The following is a 15,242-nucleotide window of genomic DNA, read 5'->3' as shown; positions in this document are numbered from 1 at the left end:
AAGTCTGTTCCCTTGACTAGCCCATGTGACTCATGCTCGTGTTTGGTAAACATTCAGAAGACTGTCCCTTGGCAACGCTTTGAGGTCTACTGCTTTTCCACTCCCCTCTTGTCCGGACATTGGCACACTTCTCTGCATCTGCAGCCACCATGTGTTCCCTGTCTTTGTGGTATGGACCCCACAGTGGAAAATGGAGAGATGATAAAGTATGCTTATTAAATGATACCCTTTTGGTCTCCAAGTATAACTTACTATGAAATGACTTCTCATTCTACGGAAAAGTCCCCTCTGTGAGGGCAGGCGCCAGTTCTATCCTGTTCATTTCCACATCCCCAGGACACTCCTTGGCACATGGTAAGCGCTCAATAATATTTGTTCCATGAATGTTCTAACTCTCTCAAGGATTGGCTAGAGAGTATTTAGATGACAATACTGACCTTAAAAATACCCTTTCTGGTGGGTTTCTTTTTCAGAAAAGATGGCACAGACTTGTTTCTCTTGCTCTGGGTAAGTATAGCTATACTCCCTGGAAATAATGGAAGAGACAGCCTCCAATACTGGAGGGCTCTGACAGGTGAGAAGGAAAGCAGACTGGCTGGGGCCCCCGCCTGAAGGAACAGTGGCCCACTAGCTTGTGATTTGCCTCACCAGCAACAAAGGCAACCCAGACCCCATGTCTCCTGCACCCTAGCAGCAGACGGTGGCCCCTGGAGGCTCATTCCTCTCCTAGTTAGAGCAGGCGTCCTGCCAACACCACCCGAAGGCCAAGGAGCCAAGATAGCACAGCAAAGGCCCTGAAAATCAAGGAGAACCACCATCTGCAAATGGACCAGAAGCCTGCATGCCAAATCTAAACAGAATGACTTCTAAAACAGGAGATTTAAATATAACCTAGAATTTCCTAATGCAACAGCCCAAATGTCCGGGATACAATAGAAAATCACCTGTCATATTAAGAACCAGGAAAGCCACAACTTGCATGAGAAAAGACAATGAAAGGACACCAATACTCAGATGAATCAGATGTTGGAATTATTTGACATACATTGTAAAGCAGCTGTAATAAAAATGTTTCAACAGGCAATGACGAATTCTCTTGAAACAAGTGAAAATGCAGAAAATCTCCACAAAGAAATAGGAGTTAAGAGCAAATGAAGAATAGAAAACTGAAAACTACAATAACAAAAATTTAAAAAAAAACAACATTGGATGGGCTTAGTCACAGAGTGGAGATGACAGGATAGAAGCAGTAGCTTGAGGACAGATGAATAGAATTCACTAAATCTGAACAGAAAAAAATAAGGCTGAAAAGAATATCTAGTCCCTGATGATTGACAAGAACCTCTCTTTTGCTGTGGGTGAAGTCTTTTTCCTTCTTGATGCATCCAGGCCCACTCCCGTTCTGCACAAAAGGTTGGGTGGATTTCATCTCCCCTCTTTGTTCATGATTTCATTATCACGGGGACCTATATGTCAGTCCCAAAGCTTTCTCCAAGCGCTCCTGAGACTCTAAGCAAAAATGAAATTTTGTTACTTGCTTTGAGGCTCCGGTTTGGGTTGATTAATAACCAGTATCAGTTTCTGCATCCTCCCATCTCCCATCCACCAGACATTTCTCACAACTCCTCATGTAAGACAGTGCTGGGCCGCTCTATCAGGGCTCAGCAGCACGGTCTCTTAGCTGGAATCTATTTATGACAACCCTCTGTGCTCCAGGAGTTGGCAGTGTAAATTTTAGAAGTATAGGTTAAAATCTAAACATAGAAACTTTGATTAATACTATAAATTAGCTATTCACTATACAAAGTGAAAAATATACAAAAAGTGATATAAAAGAAATATCTTTATGGGTACAAGTCACATTCCTCTCAGAATAAACCTTAACTTTTATCAAGAACTCCTTAATCTTTTTCTTTACTACCTTTAAGAAAAACAGACATCTTCCACTTGTAGCATTTTGGACCCGTTCGCACTTATATTTGCTGTTTCAATTTGTATGTTCTATTTTGGGAGCAGCTTTGACATCTAAAACCTCACTTGAGCTGTTTCAGCTGCCTTGTAACTTTAGGTTTTCAGAGCTTCCACTGGAAGTCTGTTGTCAGCTAATTAGCTCTGGCTCATTACTTGCATATTCTAATTGCCCTAGCTATCTATGCCCAAATCCACCATAATCTCTGGGACCTGAATTCTGGGCACTTCTCTCACTTGTCAGGTGTGGCTTCCCTCTGTTCTGAAGCTCATCTGCCAAACCCTCTCCTTCCTGAAACAGGGACTCAAACCACAAATCAGAAAATGTGACTCCTGCCACTTCTTTCCCCCAAACTCACGATAAGCTCATTATGGTTATTCACACACAGAAAATTCAACAGGCTTAAGGTGTTCTAGGCGAAGTCCTGGTTTATTGAGAAAAGAGAGCTGGCAGGAACCACACACACGTAAGCATCTCCCCAGACGAGCCTGTCTTCTCATCTGATCAGTGGGGCTTAGTGTTGATGCTTTGCTTATTATTTTTCCTCAGTTGAAATCATAGCTTAAGGACTTACTTTCTGTGCGCCCATGAGCCAACTATTTAACACCCCCACCCCACCCAGGTCTCATTTTATCCATTTATAAAATAAGAATTATATTAGTACCTACACCGTGATTCCGTGGTCAGTAACACAGCACCTGGAGTATAGGAAGCTCTTGTCACTCTTACTCGATTATTGAATTAAGTTGCTCCATCTCTTTTATCTATTAAGTTATTAATTCTTTGAGGGCAGGGCAATCCTATTCATCTCTGTATACCATTTAGGAGGCTTTTCCTGAAGCTGACTGACCCAGTTTTATGGTCACTATTGCCATCACCAACATCACCATTGGCGCAGACTGTGTCCCACTTCCCCAACCGAAACTTGGCCACTGGCTACAAAGAAAGCAGTCACAATAGCCTTGTCACTTTGGGAAATTCTGTAGTTGCTTTATTGTGATGTCACCAAATAAACCAAGAGGCAGCAGAGATGTCCTTAGTTCTGTTTTTCTCAAAACCCCAGTTCAAGGAACCACAGAGCAATGGCCCTGGAACCTGGCATCTGCATTTGCCATTATGTCAATAATTAATTCACATAATGTGTCATGATTTCATAGGGTATATTGAATCTTTCCAAGAATGGTGAACTTTTAAGCAAGGTTAACTTGGTAGGGAATCTGTATGGAATCATTTTATTTCTGTGCCTATGTATTATCACTGGGAGAGAGGACACGGACTTAAGGCACTTGTCAGAGGTAAATGCTTCGCCCACAAGTATTCCACCAAGCACTCAGCCTATGGAACTGAAGCTTACTAGATGTTACTTATGTCCCCATTTTGTAAAAACAGGTGCCTTATATATACTCATTTGTATTCTAAATACCTCCCAATACAAATGGATTAATACCTATACGTGACTTAAAACTGTCTTTAGAACCTGGCCAGAAGCTATGATTTGTCTCTCTTACCATTCTCTGCACTTGACATTTGAAACAATGATTGCAGGTGAGCAGGTCATTCTAAGGGCTCGACTTGGTGAGAAGTATTAGCAAGCTTGATTGGTTGCTGATCCAAGCCCTAGTTTTCAACGCAGCTTTTTTTTGTTTTAATCTCCATCTGTCTTGCTTCTCTGTATTTATCTTAATTGGCTCAGAACTGGGAAAAGGGAAACAGAGTAATATTTAATGCCTCATCAGGTCACCAGAAACCAATGACAAGTCCAAGACACAGTACAGGAAGAAGAAAGATTACTGTATTATGAGAAAGTAGAAAGGAAAGACTGAAATAAGGAAATCAAAACAAAAAGAAAAGGGTGTATTGCTTTAGGTGCTGTTTCTGACAGTCAGCTGAGGAAGAGCAAGCCTAGCATGTTCATCTCTTTATCATGCTGTCTTTATTTGTAGGTAAAATTAGTAACTGTCCATGTATAACAGAAATGTAATTATAATACAGATACTGGTCACTAAGGAACTTTGTCATGAACAGAGGTGGGTTAACGTGTGACTTTAACAACCATCCACCTAAAAAGAAAACTGTCGTTTATTTTATAACTTTTGTATAATTTAGTTCACCAGTTCTTTTCAAAGTGTCCTGGAATTTATGACTCAGGAGAACCTCAGCTGAGGTCCAGGAATCTAAACTTCCATTAAGCTTCTGGGCGATACTGGTGCGTGTGATCTGTGGAACACCCTTTGAGAAACATGAAGTGAATAACTTTAAAATCCTCCTTGGTAAATGGACAGGGTTATGCTCACTTCATAGGTTTCTCATGAGATATAAATGAGATAATGTATAGAAATGCTTAGAACAAAGTCTGAAACTTAGTAAGGGTTAAACACGTTGATTCTTTACCCCACCCACTTCCTTTCTATTTCAGAAGTGATTTTCCCCTGAACAAAAAAGGAAAAGTGCTGACTTACAATATAATTTTCCCTACTCATTCAGATCACAAATACATTCTGGTATTCACCTAGATTTCCTTCTGAATAGCTTTACTGACTGCTTAAAACTGGTCTACTACCCGCCCCAGGTTAACATCTATTATACTGTGTTCTAATCAGTGTAAATCAAGACGGCTATCACAGTATTTTAATTCTGCCTCCTAATTTGAGCTAATTTATTCGTGTCTATCTTAAGTACCAAATACCATTCGTACTGTAACACTATCTTTCCATGACTTGAACTGTAGGGTTGAAAGCACAGCAATTTCCGTTACTAAGGTCAGACTGATGGGGGAATCTGCTCTGGACAGATAATCAGTTGGAAAACCTTCACCCATCAACACTATAATGATTTTTTAAAAAATCAAGTGCTTAATATAATCTACTTTAAAGCTAAACAACAAGAAAAGCTGTGTGTATGTTGCAATGAAATAGATCCAATTTCTACTTTCACAAGATCTATTCTTATGGACAACTCTTGAACCCTCTGAATTTTTGGAGGGAGAATCTAGGATCTAAAAGTTGAAAATGAGCTCGAAAAGTAAGCAGAGACATTTTCTTCATGCCTGTCACCACCTACAATCCTGGGGTGGGGTTCCTAGACCAAGAAAAAAACCATTTAAAAATTATTTATATTTATATTTTCTTATATGTTGCGTTTCTGACAAAACTAACAGCAGATGACTACAGGCACTCCTTTTCCAGAGTCGTCAATAATCACAACAGAACCTTGAACTGTATTGCCGCAGTACCTCTTATAATTTATATTTAAAGAAAGTTCTGAGTAATATTATTGAAGGGAAAACTGTAGAAAGCTGAAAGTTCCTGAATTTACTTTTATTTGTATGTCATCCTTTAACCTTTATAGTCAGTGGCCAGTGAGTCAGAAATAATTTTAGATAAAGAAGATGGGCATGATTTGAAGATCAGCAAAGGGTTCTCCATCTATGCTCCCCAAATACCACTCCCCATTCCCCCACCCTGAGAGTGACTCAGAACAAATTTGCCCGTTCTGGAAATTCTCCCCCAAGATACTGCTTAGAGAGAAAAGATGGAAAAATTGTGTGAGAAGCCACACAAAAAATACTAGCCTATGATTCCATGTGCACAAAGAGTTTATTTACCAGGTTAGTTCTCATGAGAGAGCAGGTGGGATGGGATAAAAATGGAAGGGTAACAAAGAGGCCATGGAAAAATGCCTTGACACACTTCTCTAGAAGATGTGAGTGGGTTCCCACAACCTGGAGACCTATGACAGAAGCTGGTGGAGGGTCTGAGGGTCAGAATTCATATCAATTAACTTTTGCTATGTAACAAACCAGCCAAAAATGTAATGGCTTAAAACCTCAAACGCTTAATCATTTCTCATATATCTGTGGGTGGGCTGGTTGATTCTTCTGGTCTAGACTGGCTTGGCTGGTAGCCAGATGGTCTTGATGGCCTTAGCCAAGTGGGTAGCAGCTGGTCTGCTGGTTGACCTAGGGGGTACTCAGCTGAAGCAGTTCATCCTTGCTTCTCCTGTGTTCTCATCTCCCGAAAGTCTGTATTTCTTCACTGTGGTCTTGATTCCAAAGAACAGCAGAGAACAAGCCCCAGGGCAGAAGTACTTCTCAAGCCTGTGCTTGCATCTCATCTGTCCCATTGTCCAAAACAAGTCACAGACAAGCTCAGTCAGTGTGGGAAGGGAATACCAGGAGCATAGAAATACAAGGGCATTTCTTGCAGCCAGTTTTGCATAGAATCTGCCACACGGTTGGAAGCTACATTTGCCTTCTTACATTTTTATCTAGGGTTGGCACTCACTAGTCATCAGGTTTGCCATTTTTTTGTATTCTATTCCTCTGAACTTCAACTTCTATTAATGTTCTACCCCGAGTTATTGGAAGGTTGGTCTTTTCTTGAAAGTAAATACTTCAATTTTTTTATATTGTTAATTTCAGGAACAGAAATCTGATCATTTTCCTTAAATTTAAGACCTATTTAAATGGGCTGTATGTATTTCAGGTAGAAATTACTAATAAACATAGTTACACTATCAATTTTTATACTGAACACTGTCAGTCCCAATAAACCAGGTTATACTTTCGTAATGAGGAGAGTAACTCCCATATATCAGCAGCATAAACAGCATGTTCTAAATCTTATTCTTGCTACATGTCTATTTTATATTGACAGGGGCTCTTCTCTTTGTAGTCCTCATTTCAGGAGGCTCCACCATCTGGAAAGTTGCGGGTCCCAGCAGCAGGAGAGACCCTGAGGGTTCATAATGGGACAATGAAATGTTGTGGCCCAGAAGAGTTGTCAGTTCCATCCCTAAGCCATGGGCTCAAAGGAGTCAGTGGCCCTGCCCAACAGCAGGTGAGATTTCTGAGTCGCCAGAGAGGAGATGTGCATGTGGGGGAGCACGAAAGTCCCCCCTTGGTCCACTCCCTTCACCCACATAGCCACGTACCTCTTCTTTCCAGACACAGTACCAGTAATCTCCTTCCCAAGGAAGACGACCCCCAAATCCCATCTGTTTATTACACGCTGCTCAAAATTCTGGATCTTTAGTGATTCACTGGTCTCTTCACTGGGTCCCCATGTGAATCCCCTTGATTCCAATATATACGAACCAAAAAGATAGGATGTTCGCCTCTCACTCCCTGACCACACCCAATATCTAATGGCAGAGCAGGCCCTGCAGTCATCATTCTCGTTCTGGAACAGAGAAAGAAAGACATCTGGTCTAAAGCAACTTGGGAGTCCTGCTGGGTGGATGCGCTGAGGCCCCCAACCCTGGTGTGGGAAAATCTCCTTTGATTAAGTCATGATTTTCCTCAGTAAGAGGAGCTGCTTGCTTGTTGCGCTCCACAGCCTCTGCTCTCCTGTCCCCACCTCGTCTCCCCAACCCCCAGAAAATTATTCCTTTACCATTGCCTCTTTGGCCTTATCTGAAGTGGCTGTTGCAGAATATACTTTCCTTGGGAGCTGCACACATTTCTCAACCCTCTCATTGCCCACAGATTGTTATAAGCTTAAGAGTAGTTGAAAGTCTAGAAGAGTTTAGAACAGGTCTGGAAATTTTAGACCAGGTTGGTAATGCCTTTGGCAGTAAAACTCCCAAATTCTGGCTTCTTTTCTATATGATAACAAGCCAGTTACTGGCTCCATGTGCCATTACAACAGCTGTAGTTTATTTTTATTTGAATTACTCCCTCTCTTTCTCTCTCTTTAATGGCAGATGGTTTGAAAGATCCACATCTTAGCCCATTTTCCGAGACATCTCAACCTAATGAAAAGATATATGGGTGCCACATGGTTGATTTAATCTCTGCCCTGAGATATTTAAATGCCTTTAGAGGTTTTTAATTTGGCTTCTGCTTCAAGACCAATTTTTAATTAGCCAAAGCTTTTCAAACTCTTATGTTTTACTACATGTTGGCTTTTTAAATGTTTCAGTTCTCTGAATTTCTGACCTTGTGGCTAGTGCTAATAAATCCTTTTCTGCCTCAAAGGCTTGAGGGAATTGGATGAAAACAGTGCAAATATTAATTTGCTCACTCTGTTCTTCATTTATTGTGTACCTACTTCAAAGAATTAAAAACCAGCAAAAACATCTATCCTCATGCTAAATTATTACACTGTCACATATGAAAATGATGCTACTAATGCACTATCATTAAGTCTTAGATCTTAGTTTTCCAGAATTAAAGGAATGGGGATAAACTGCTATTAATACGCACTTTTCTCTATTTTCACTGTGTTTTTAAGCAACAGCAAGGCAGGATAAGAGCTGTGCACAGTCCCTGGCACTCAAATCCAGTGGTCTCCAATTGGGATGGGCACAGGACACAGTCCAGTGGGGAATGGGAAATACAAATTATAATTTGATTTGTTAAAATTTCTACCTTGTATGTGTTTTCTAATGCATGTAATCTATCAGTGTGCAAGTATATGCATAAAGTCTATAAATAAATAAACATATATTAGAGGTGGGTGGTCCAATTTATTTTTTACTGATGGGGAGCAACATAAAAATTTTTATATTATGGCTCTAGTAATTTAAAACACAATTATAATAAAAATTTTAAAGTGAACAACAGTGATTTTTCAGAAGTGGAACTAGATGAGGAAGTCCGATTTAAAAAGTTGGGGTCTATAGACCTACTATGTACAACTTTGAACTATAATAATAAATAAGCATTCCTTTTCTCCTAATAGGTTTACTTGACCAGACTATGCATTCAAAGGAGACATTACTGGTTATTTATAGCTTTTTGCCTTAAAGCCCTGAATTAGGTAGCTTCCCCCAAAGCCAGGCATTTTAGGCATTAACAATTTTTAAGTAACATCTAATTTTACTAATTTTTTAGAAATTTAATTTTAGATAAGCCATGATACTTTATAAATTTTAATGATTAAGAAAACAATAAAAATATGAAAATGTTCAAACAGATTAAGTTAGAGAGACTAGTACAATGAACTGCCATGTAACTACTACCGAGATTCAAGTTACCAAGATGCTGCCACATTTGCTTCACTAATCCACTATCTTTCATTTTCTGAGATCCTTTTAAACAATTGAATTTTCAAAAAATGGAACAGTTTTTAAGAGTGTTTTCTGTAGAAGTAGCATTACTAATTTTCCATACTGTACTGTTTTTATTAAAATGTTTCTGAATAATACACTCACATAGTTCAAATATCAAACCCATGTAACAAGCATATATCAAGTCTCACTCCCACCCCTATTCCCATCAACGAAGGTCTCCTTCTTTTTACAATAGGCAACCATTTTGTTTTTGTGTATCTTTCTAGTGTTTCTATAGGCAAATAACAATAAAATAAAAATACATATTTTTATTATTTGCTCCTTTTCTCACACAAAAGGGAGCCTATACTGTGTCTGACATGCAGCTTCCTATATTTAACAATGTATTCTAGAGTCCTTTCCATATAAGTAAGTACACAGGGATTTTACATACATTGTATCAACGTACCATTGTTTGTTTACTTACCCAGCCCCTGTCCACAGACACAGGTTATTTTCATTCTTTTGCTATGAAAGAAGTACTCAAGCTGGGCACACACGTAACTTGCCATGTGTGCATTTATATTGGCAGGATAATTTCCCAGAAGAGGGATTGCAAGATTGCTAGGTCATACAGTATGTTTAAAATTGTAATAGATTTCACCAAATGGGCCTCTCTAAACGTTGTGTTTTTGCACTCCCATGGCAGTGTATGAAGTAGCAGTTTACCTGCAGCCTTGCCAACAGAGTGTGCTATCAAACTTATTTTTGTCAGTGCCATAGGCAGGTACAAGTTTGTCATTATTTTTGTGAATGTTAAACTTTTTGCCCATTTTTCATTTTTCTATATAAGGGAGAGTTCAATAGATTCATTATAATTTGGGTGATAGTACTCTTTTATAAACCTTTCATTTTGAAAATAAGATAAATTCTATTTGTGATAGGCATACAGAAGTCTAAAACAAGTATATGTGACTAGAGTTATTTCTTTTACTATAATAATGGAGAGAAAAACAGATAACTTTTGTGTGGATTTTATCAGTGCTTTCAGTGAAGAAGCAAAATCATCTAGTTCTAATAATGACACATTATAGGTTGGATTGTTCCCTTTCCAAAAGATTTCAAGTCCTAACCCCAGTATCTGTGAATGTGACTACACTTGGGAGGGAATACAGTTATTGCTGATGATCAAGATGGGGTCATTAGAACGGCCTCTAACAAACAAACAGTAATCTTTCCTTATTCTTAAGCTATACTTCAAAAATTGTTTCAGAAACAGGAGAACAAGAAAAGACCCTAGTTTTTCAGTATTATAACACTCAATCCTTGTAATTCATAAAAGCAAAATGACATTATGTCTGGGACTTACTCCATGTACTCCAGTCATAAAAAATGGAGGGGAGTGAGAGAGAACATGCAGCCTTCTATACTTTCTAATGTTTTGTTATTATTTGCTTGGAAATGTAATGAGCAGCTGTAATTCTCATGCACTAAATAAGAAACAACATTTCTTGCACTCCTACTATGTGCCAGGCACTGTTGTAGGCATTGGAGATGTTAAGAATAAGATAGAGTCTTTTCTGTTGAGAGAGTAATTATCAGATATATTTTTCAGAGTAAAACAAATTATCACCATGACCCAGGTAGACAGATACGTTTTTAGAAAGAAATTGCCAAGAGCCATATGTAAATGATAAATTCGTTTGCCTTTTTCTTTTGTCGATTTTCATCCACTTCTAATAAAAAATATATAAAGGGTATAAAAACAAAGGTGGCAAACTTTAACTTATGACTAAAAAGTACACCTGCAAACCATTGTTGTGTAATGATGACCGTTCATTCTTTAGAAAGTGCTTAGTCTACCAAAGTTCATCTCCCCTTCCTAGTAGCTCATAGGAAATAATACATTCAGTATTATAATGTCCCATTTTTCATTTTTGTGACAGCAGCATGATGCTATCATGGTAATTACTTTGAAATCAAAAGGAAAGATGACCTCTTGATTGTTTGGGATACCAACTTCACGTTAGTTTTAATCTGTTTTAATTTTTATTTTCTGCTTTCAGTTCTTCTCTGGACTTTAAACAGGTATTACATAAACATATCTAAGCTCTTACAAAGGACCGAAAAGACAGAGTTACTGAAAAAAAAAAAGAAAGCCCTTTCTGTAAGTGCATCATTTGTAATCCGCTCATAAATAAAAAATTACTATAATGCTTTTAAGTCAAAGTGCATCATATTTCAGATGGTGATATATAATTAATTGTTCTGTTTTTTTACTTGTAGTGTTCAATGTCTGCATCCTTTTCCACTGAATTATATTTGGAATCTAAAACATGTAGCCTTATAACAATCAATTGCAATTGATTGATACAATGGTTATAACTAAGAACTGTATCTAAAAGAATCCTCTGTGTTACTCAATGAGTAATATAAGAAATACTTTATGTGCTTGTCAATGAAAAGGCATCTTTACAGTCACATTCTACACAGGCTCAATGGAAAGCTGGGCAGCCATCTAGGGAATATGCCTAACATAGCCAATCTGGAAAATTCTTAGGGAATCACAACGGAATTTTGCTTCTGATCAGCTTATCTGCTCTTATCTCACCCTCCAGGCCAGAAATGTTTTTTCTAGACCATGGTTACTCCAGAAAGATGAACTGGTTTCCTAATCCTAACCCAGGAATTAGAAGAGAATATAGAGTCATCATTACACAGCAATGGTTTAGAGACATACTTTTTAGTTATAGGTTAAAGTTTGCAACCTTTGTTTTTATACCGTACACATATTTTTATTTTTGAACACATCTAGTTTTTAGTTCGCTTAAGTATTGATCCTTTTAATCAGTTCTACCAAATACATATCTTCTCTGATTTACGATGAGGCTATGTCCCAATAAATCCGTCTTAAGTTGGAAATACCATTAAGTCGAAAATGCACTTACTACACCTGACCTACTAAGTATCATAGCTTAACTGAACCCACCTTAAATGTGCTCAGAACACTTGCATTAGCCTACAGTTGGGCAAAATCGTCTAACACAAAGCTTGTTGCATAACGAAGTGTAGAGTATTTCTTGTAATTTACTGAGTCCTTTACTGAAAGTGAAAAAACAGAATAGTTGTGTGGATACAGAATGGTTCGAAGTGTGTTGTTCACCCTCAGGATGCATGCTGACTGGGAGGTGCAACTTGCCACCACTGCCGAAGTCAGGAGAAAGCATCCTATGGCCTGTCACTAGCCCTGCAAAAGATCAAGATCCAAAGTATGGTTTCTATGAATTAGTATCAATTTCGCACCATCTGAAGCCGAAATCGCAGGCTGAACTATGGTAAGTCATGGACCACCTGTACCCTATATCTGGTCAGACCAGATGACAGGTGACAAGGCTATGTTGTTTGTAGCAGGTCAGCCAATGGTTGACCAGGGCTATCTGGTTCTGAGAGTATAAAAAGAAACTACGAATGACAAGAAAGGACTATGAAGTCTTCAAGTAGAAAATAACAGGAAAGAAGGCAGTGATACTTTGGGAATATATACCAAAATAGCAAGGTTAGGTGTAGGATGTCACAGTATTTTTGGCCACAGATCTTTTAGCACTTGGTGAGATAATGTTTGTATTCAATTTGAGGTTATTCACTATGTGGGAAAGTGCAAGAGAGTACAGCTGATGGAAGGCTCCCCAACTTCCGACACTATTTACCCCCCTCACTGGATTCCGAGACATAACTGTTATTGGAATTGCAGTTAGGAATTCACTATCTCGTGGTACTTCAAAGCATGCAGTTTGGACGACGCCGCGGGCCGACGGCACGACTGGCACCTTCTTTCAGTCCCGCGCCCGCCGGCCTCCAAGCGCACCCCAGGGACCGCCCGCTGGGGCTCGAGACCCCCGGCTGCGCGCGGCGGGCACCGGGGGCAGGTCCGCTCGCTAGGAGCCTCCGCGGGAAGCCGGCGGCGACGGCCGTGCGCGCCCACAGCCCGCGCGGGGACGCGCCTCGGGGGTGCGGCAGGCGGCGCGCGTCCCCGGGAGCCCGCGGGCGGAACCCCGCCACCGCCGTGCGCGCGCGCCCCGGCCCAGGATGAATGGGAAGTTCAATCTCGCGCGCCCGGCGCCGGCAGCCAATGACGCGGCCGGGCGCGGCGGCGGGCAGGTGTGCGCGTGCCGCCGGCTGACGCAGGGCCCGAGCCGAGCCGCCCGCCGCCGCTGCCGCCGCCGCCCCGCGGCCCCCTCCCCGGCCGGCCCCCCTCCGCCCCGGGCTGCGGCGGCGGAGCGGCGGCGACAGCGGACTCGCGGCCGAGCGCCGCCCTGGCTGCGGCCCGTCCGCGCCGCTCCCCTCGCCGGCGGGCGATGTGCTGACCCTCCGGCCCCGCCGCGCGCGCGCGCACGCGCCCCGGGCCCCGGCGCCGCGCCCCCTCAGGGCGGGACAGGCTGCAGGTCCCGCCGCGCCCGCGCCCCCGGCCTGGGCGGCACGCACGCGGTCCCGCCCTCGGCCCCCGGCCTCGGCCGGCGACGCGACCATGAGGCCCCGGAGGTAAGGGCGCGCCCGCGGCCGGCCGAGCGCGGGGGAGGCCGGGGGTGCGCGCGGGTGCGGACGCCGCTCGCGGCCCCGGCGCCGGCACGTGAGCAACGTCGAGGGGCGCTCGTCGCCGCGCAGCGGGAGGGACGGGAGCGCGGGCGCCGGGGCGGGGAGGGACGGGGCGGTGGGAAGGGCCGGCGCTCGCGGCGAGCGGCCGTGCGGGGCCGGCGCCGCGTCCTTCCTCCGCCGGCCCTGGTTTATTGCCCCCGTGGCAGCGCGGAGAGGCGCCTGGCGATGTACTTCCGGGTTCACACCTTTCTCTCCCCGCTCGGCGCGGCGGAGGCGGCGGGCCCGGGGCTCGCAGCCCGGCGGCCGGCGGGGCTGGGGGCTGAGGCCGCGCGGGCGGCTCGCGGCCCCGGTGCGCGCGGGTCGCGGGCCCGGCGTGAGGTCCGCGCGGCCGCTGCGGGCTCCTGGGACTCCGGGGCGCGCCGCCAGGGGGCGTCCGCGGGAGCCGCTTTGTGGCCGGCAGGCGTCGGGGCTGCTTTTTGCTGCGGTGTCGGCGATGTAAATAAATGAATTCAGATGCAAGGCTTTGAGAACGCAGGAAAACTCACTCGGGTTTAGGTTGCTTTTGGAAAGGAAACAGCAAAGAAGAAACGATGCATCGGCAGGAGCGTTAACTGACTGACCGGAACGCTGCGTGCGGGCGTGTTGGGAGGATTTGTACTCCAAAAACTTTTTTTTTTTAATTGCACGTTGGTAAACATTGAGTGTTTTCGAGTAACATCTTACAGTATGTATTTAGTGTCCTCATTGCGGAAATTTCTTAAATGTAAGTAATAGTCCGCCATTTTGAATTGTTTGGTGGAACACAGGCTGAAATCTTAGGTTCCTGTGTTGCCTTGAGTTCCTTTCTGTGCTTTTTTGTGCATTGGTTTTCATCCGTCAGTTTGTAAGGTTTCCAGGTATTATTACCACTGCTCAAAGAACTCAATTCTCCAGGGAGGATATTTGTACTGATAGTTGTTAACGGAAGGGAAAAGTAAATTAGACTTGTGTTTTATTGTAGCTTTTATTTCTTGGTCACAGATATTGCAAGTTCAAATTACGCATGACAACTAGTATCAGAGTGCATTTAAAACATTTTACAGCATTATTGGAAAAATACGACTTGAAGTGATTTTTGTTCAGATCCAAAAAAAAATCCTGTTTATTTTGTGCAGATTACTACCATATTTAGCTAGGGGCAGATATTTAGGATTACTACTATATTTAGCTATTCAGAAATGGTTTATAAAATGCATCAGTTGGTAAAGCAAAATGGTAAGTCCAACAAGAAGTTATAAAACATTACAATTTAATTCAGTGAAAGATTTCAGGAAAACTTTAAAAAACTGAGTTTCTGGAAATTTATGCCAGTCTTATGTGATTTTTCAGAATATAAATTGGACGGTTAAGAAATTTATGCCTTTTTTTCCTGCTATGGATCAGCACAAATTTGATAAGAGGAGTGAGGAGTCCTACTACAAATTAACCACAGAGTATGTAATAATCATTATTCCACTTAAATGAATAATGAGGCCCTTACCCATTTGGGAGACAATTCTTGCTTCCCAAATTATCTCCAAATGTATGAAGTAGGACAATGCGTTGTGCCCAAATGTCCTTAATAGCTTTAGGAATTAAACTGACACAGGCCTTTTTCTAGTACTTGGTGGGGAGGGGAAGATACTACAAATGAATAAAGTGCTTTATT

At 42.2% G+C, this 15,242-nt stretch overlaps 1 protein-coding gene across 1 annotated transcript in view; it reads left to right on the top strand.

The window, feature by feature from the left end:
* Window positions 1-13,139: 13,139 nt before the first annotated feature.
* The window catches only part of LIN28B (lin-28 homolog B), a 126,612-nt gene continuing 124,509 nt past the window's right edge, over window positions 13,140-15,242 (top strand). Inside the window, exon 1 of the mRNA XM_073220853.1 lies at window positions 13,140-13,501. The gene's annotated coding sequence lies outside the window, so the exon portion shown is untranslated. The remainder of the gene's footprint in view (window positions 13,502-15,242) is intronic.

This window comes from Manis javanica, chromosome 13 (assembly GCF_040802235.1).
Source record: "Manis javanica isolate MJ-LG chromosome 13, MJ_LKY, whole genome shotgun sequence".
Lineage (NCBI taxonomy): Eukaryota > Metazoa > Chordata > Mammalia > Pholidota > Manidae > Manis > Manis javanica.
Note: the sequence above shows the minus strand (reverse complement) of the source record. Positions and strands in the feature narration are given on the sequence as shown.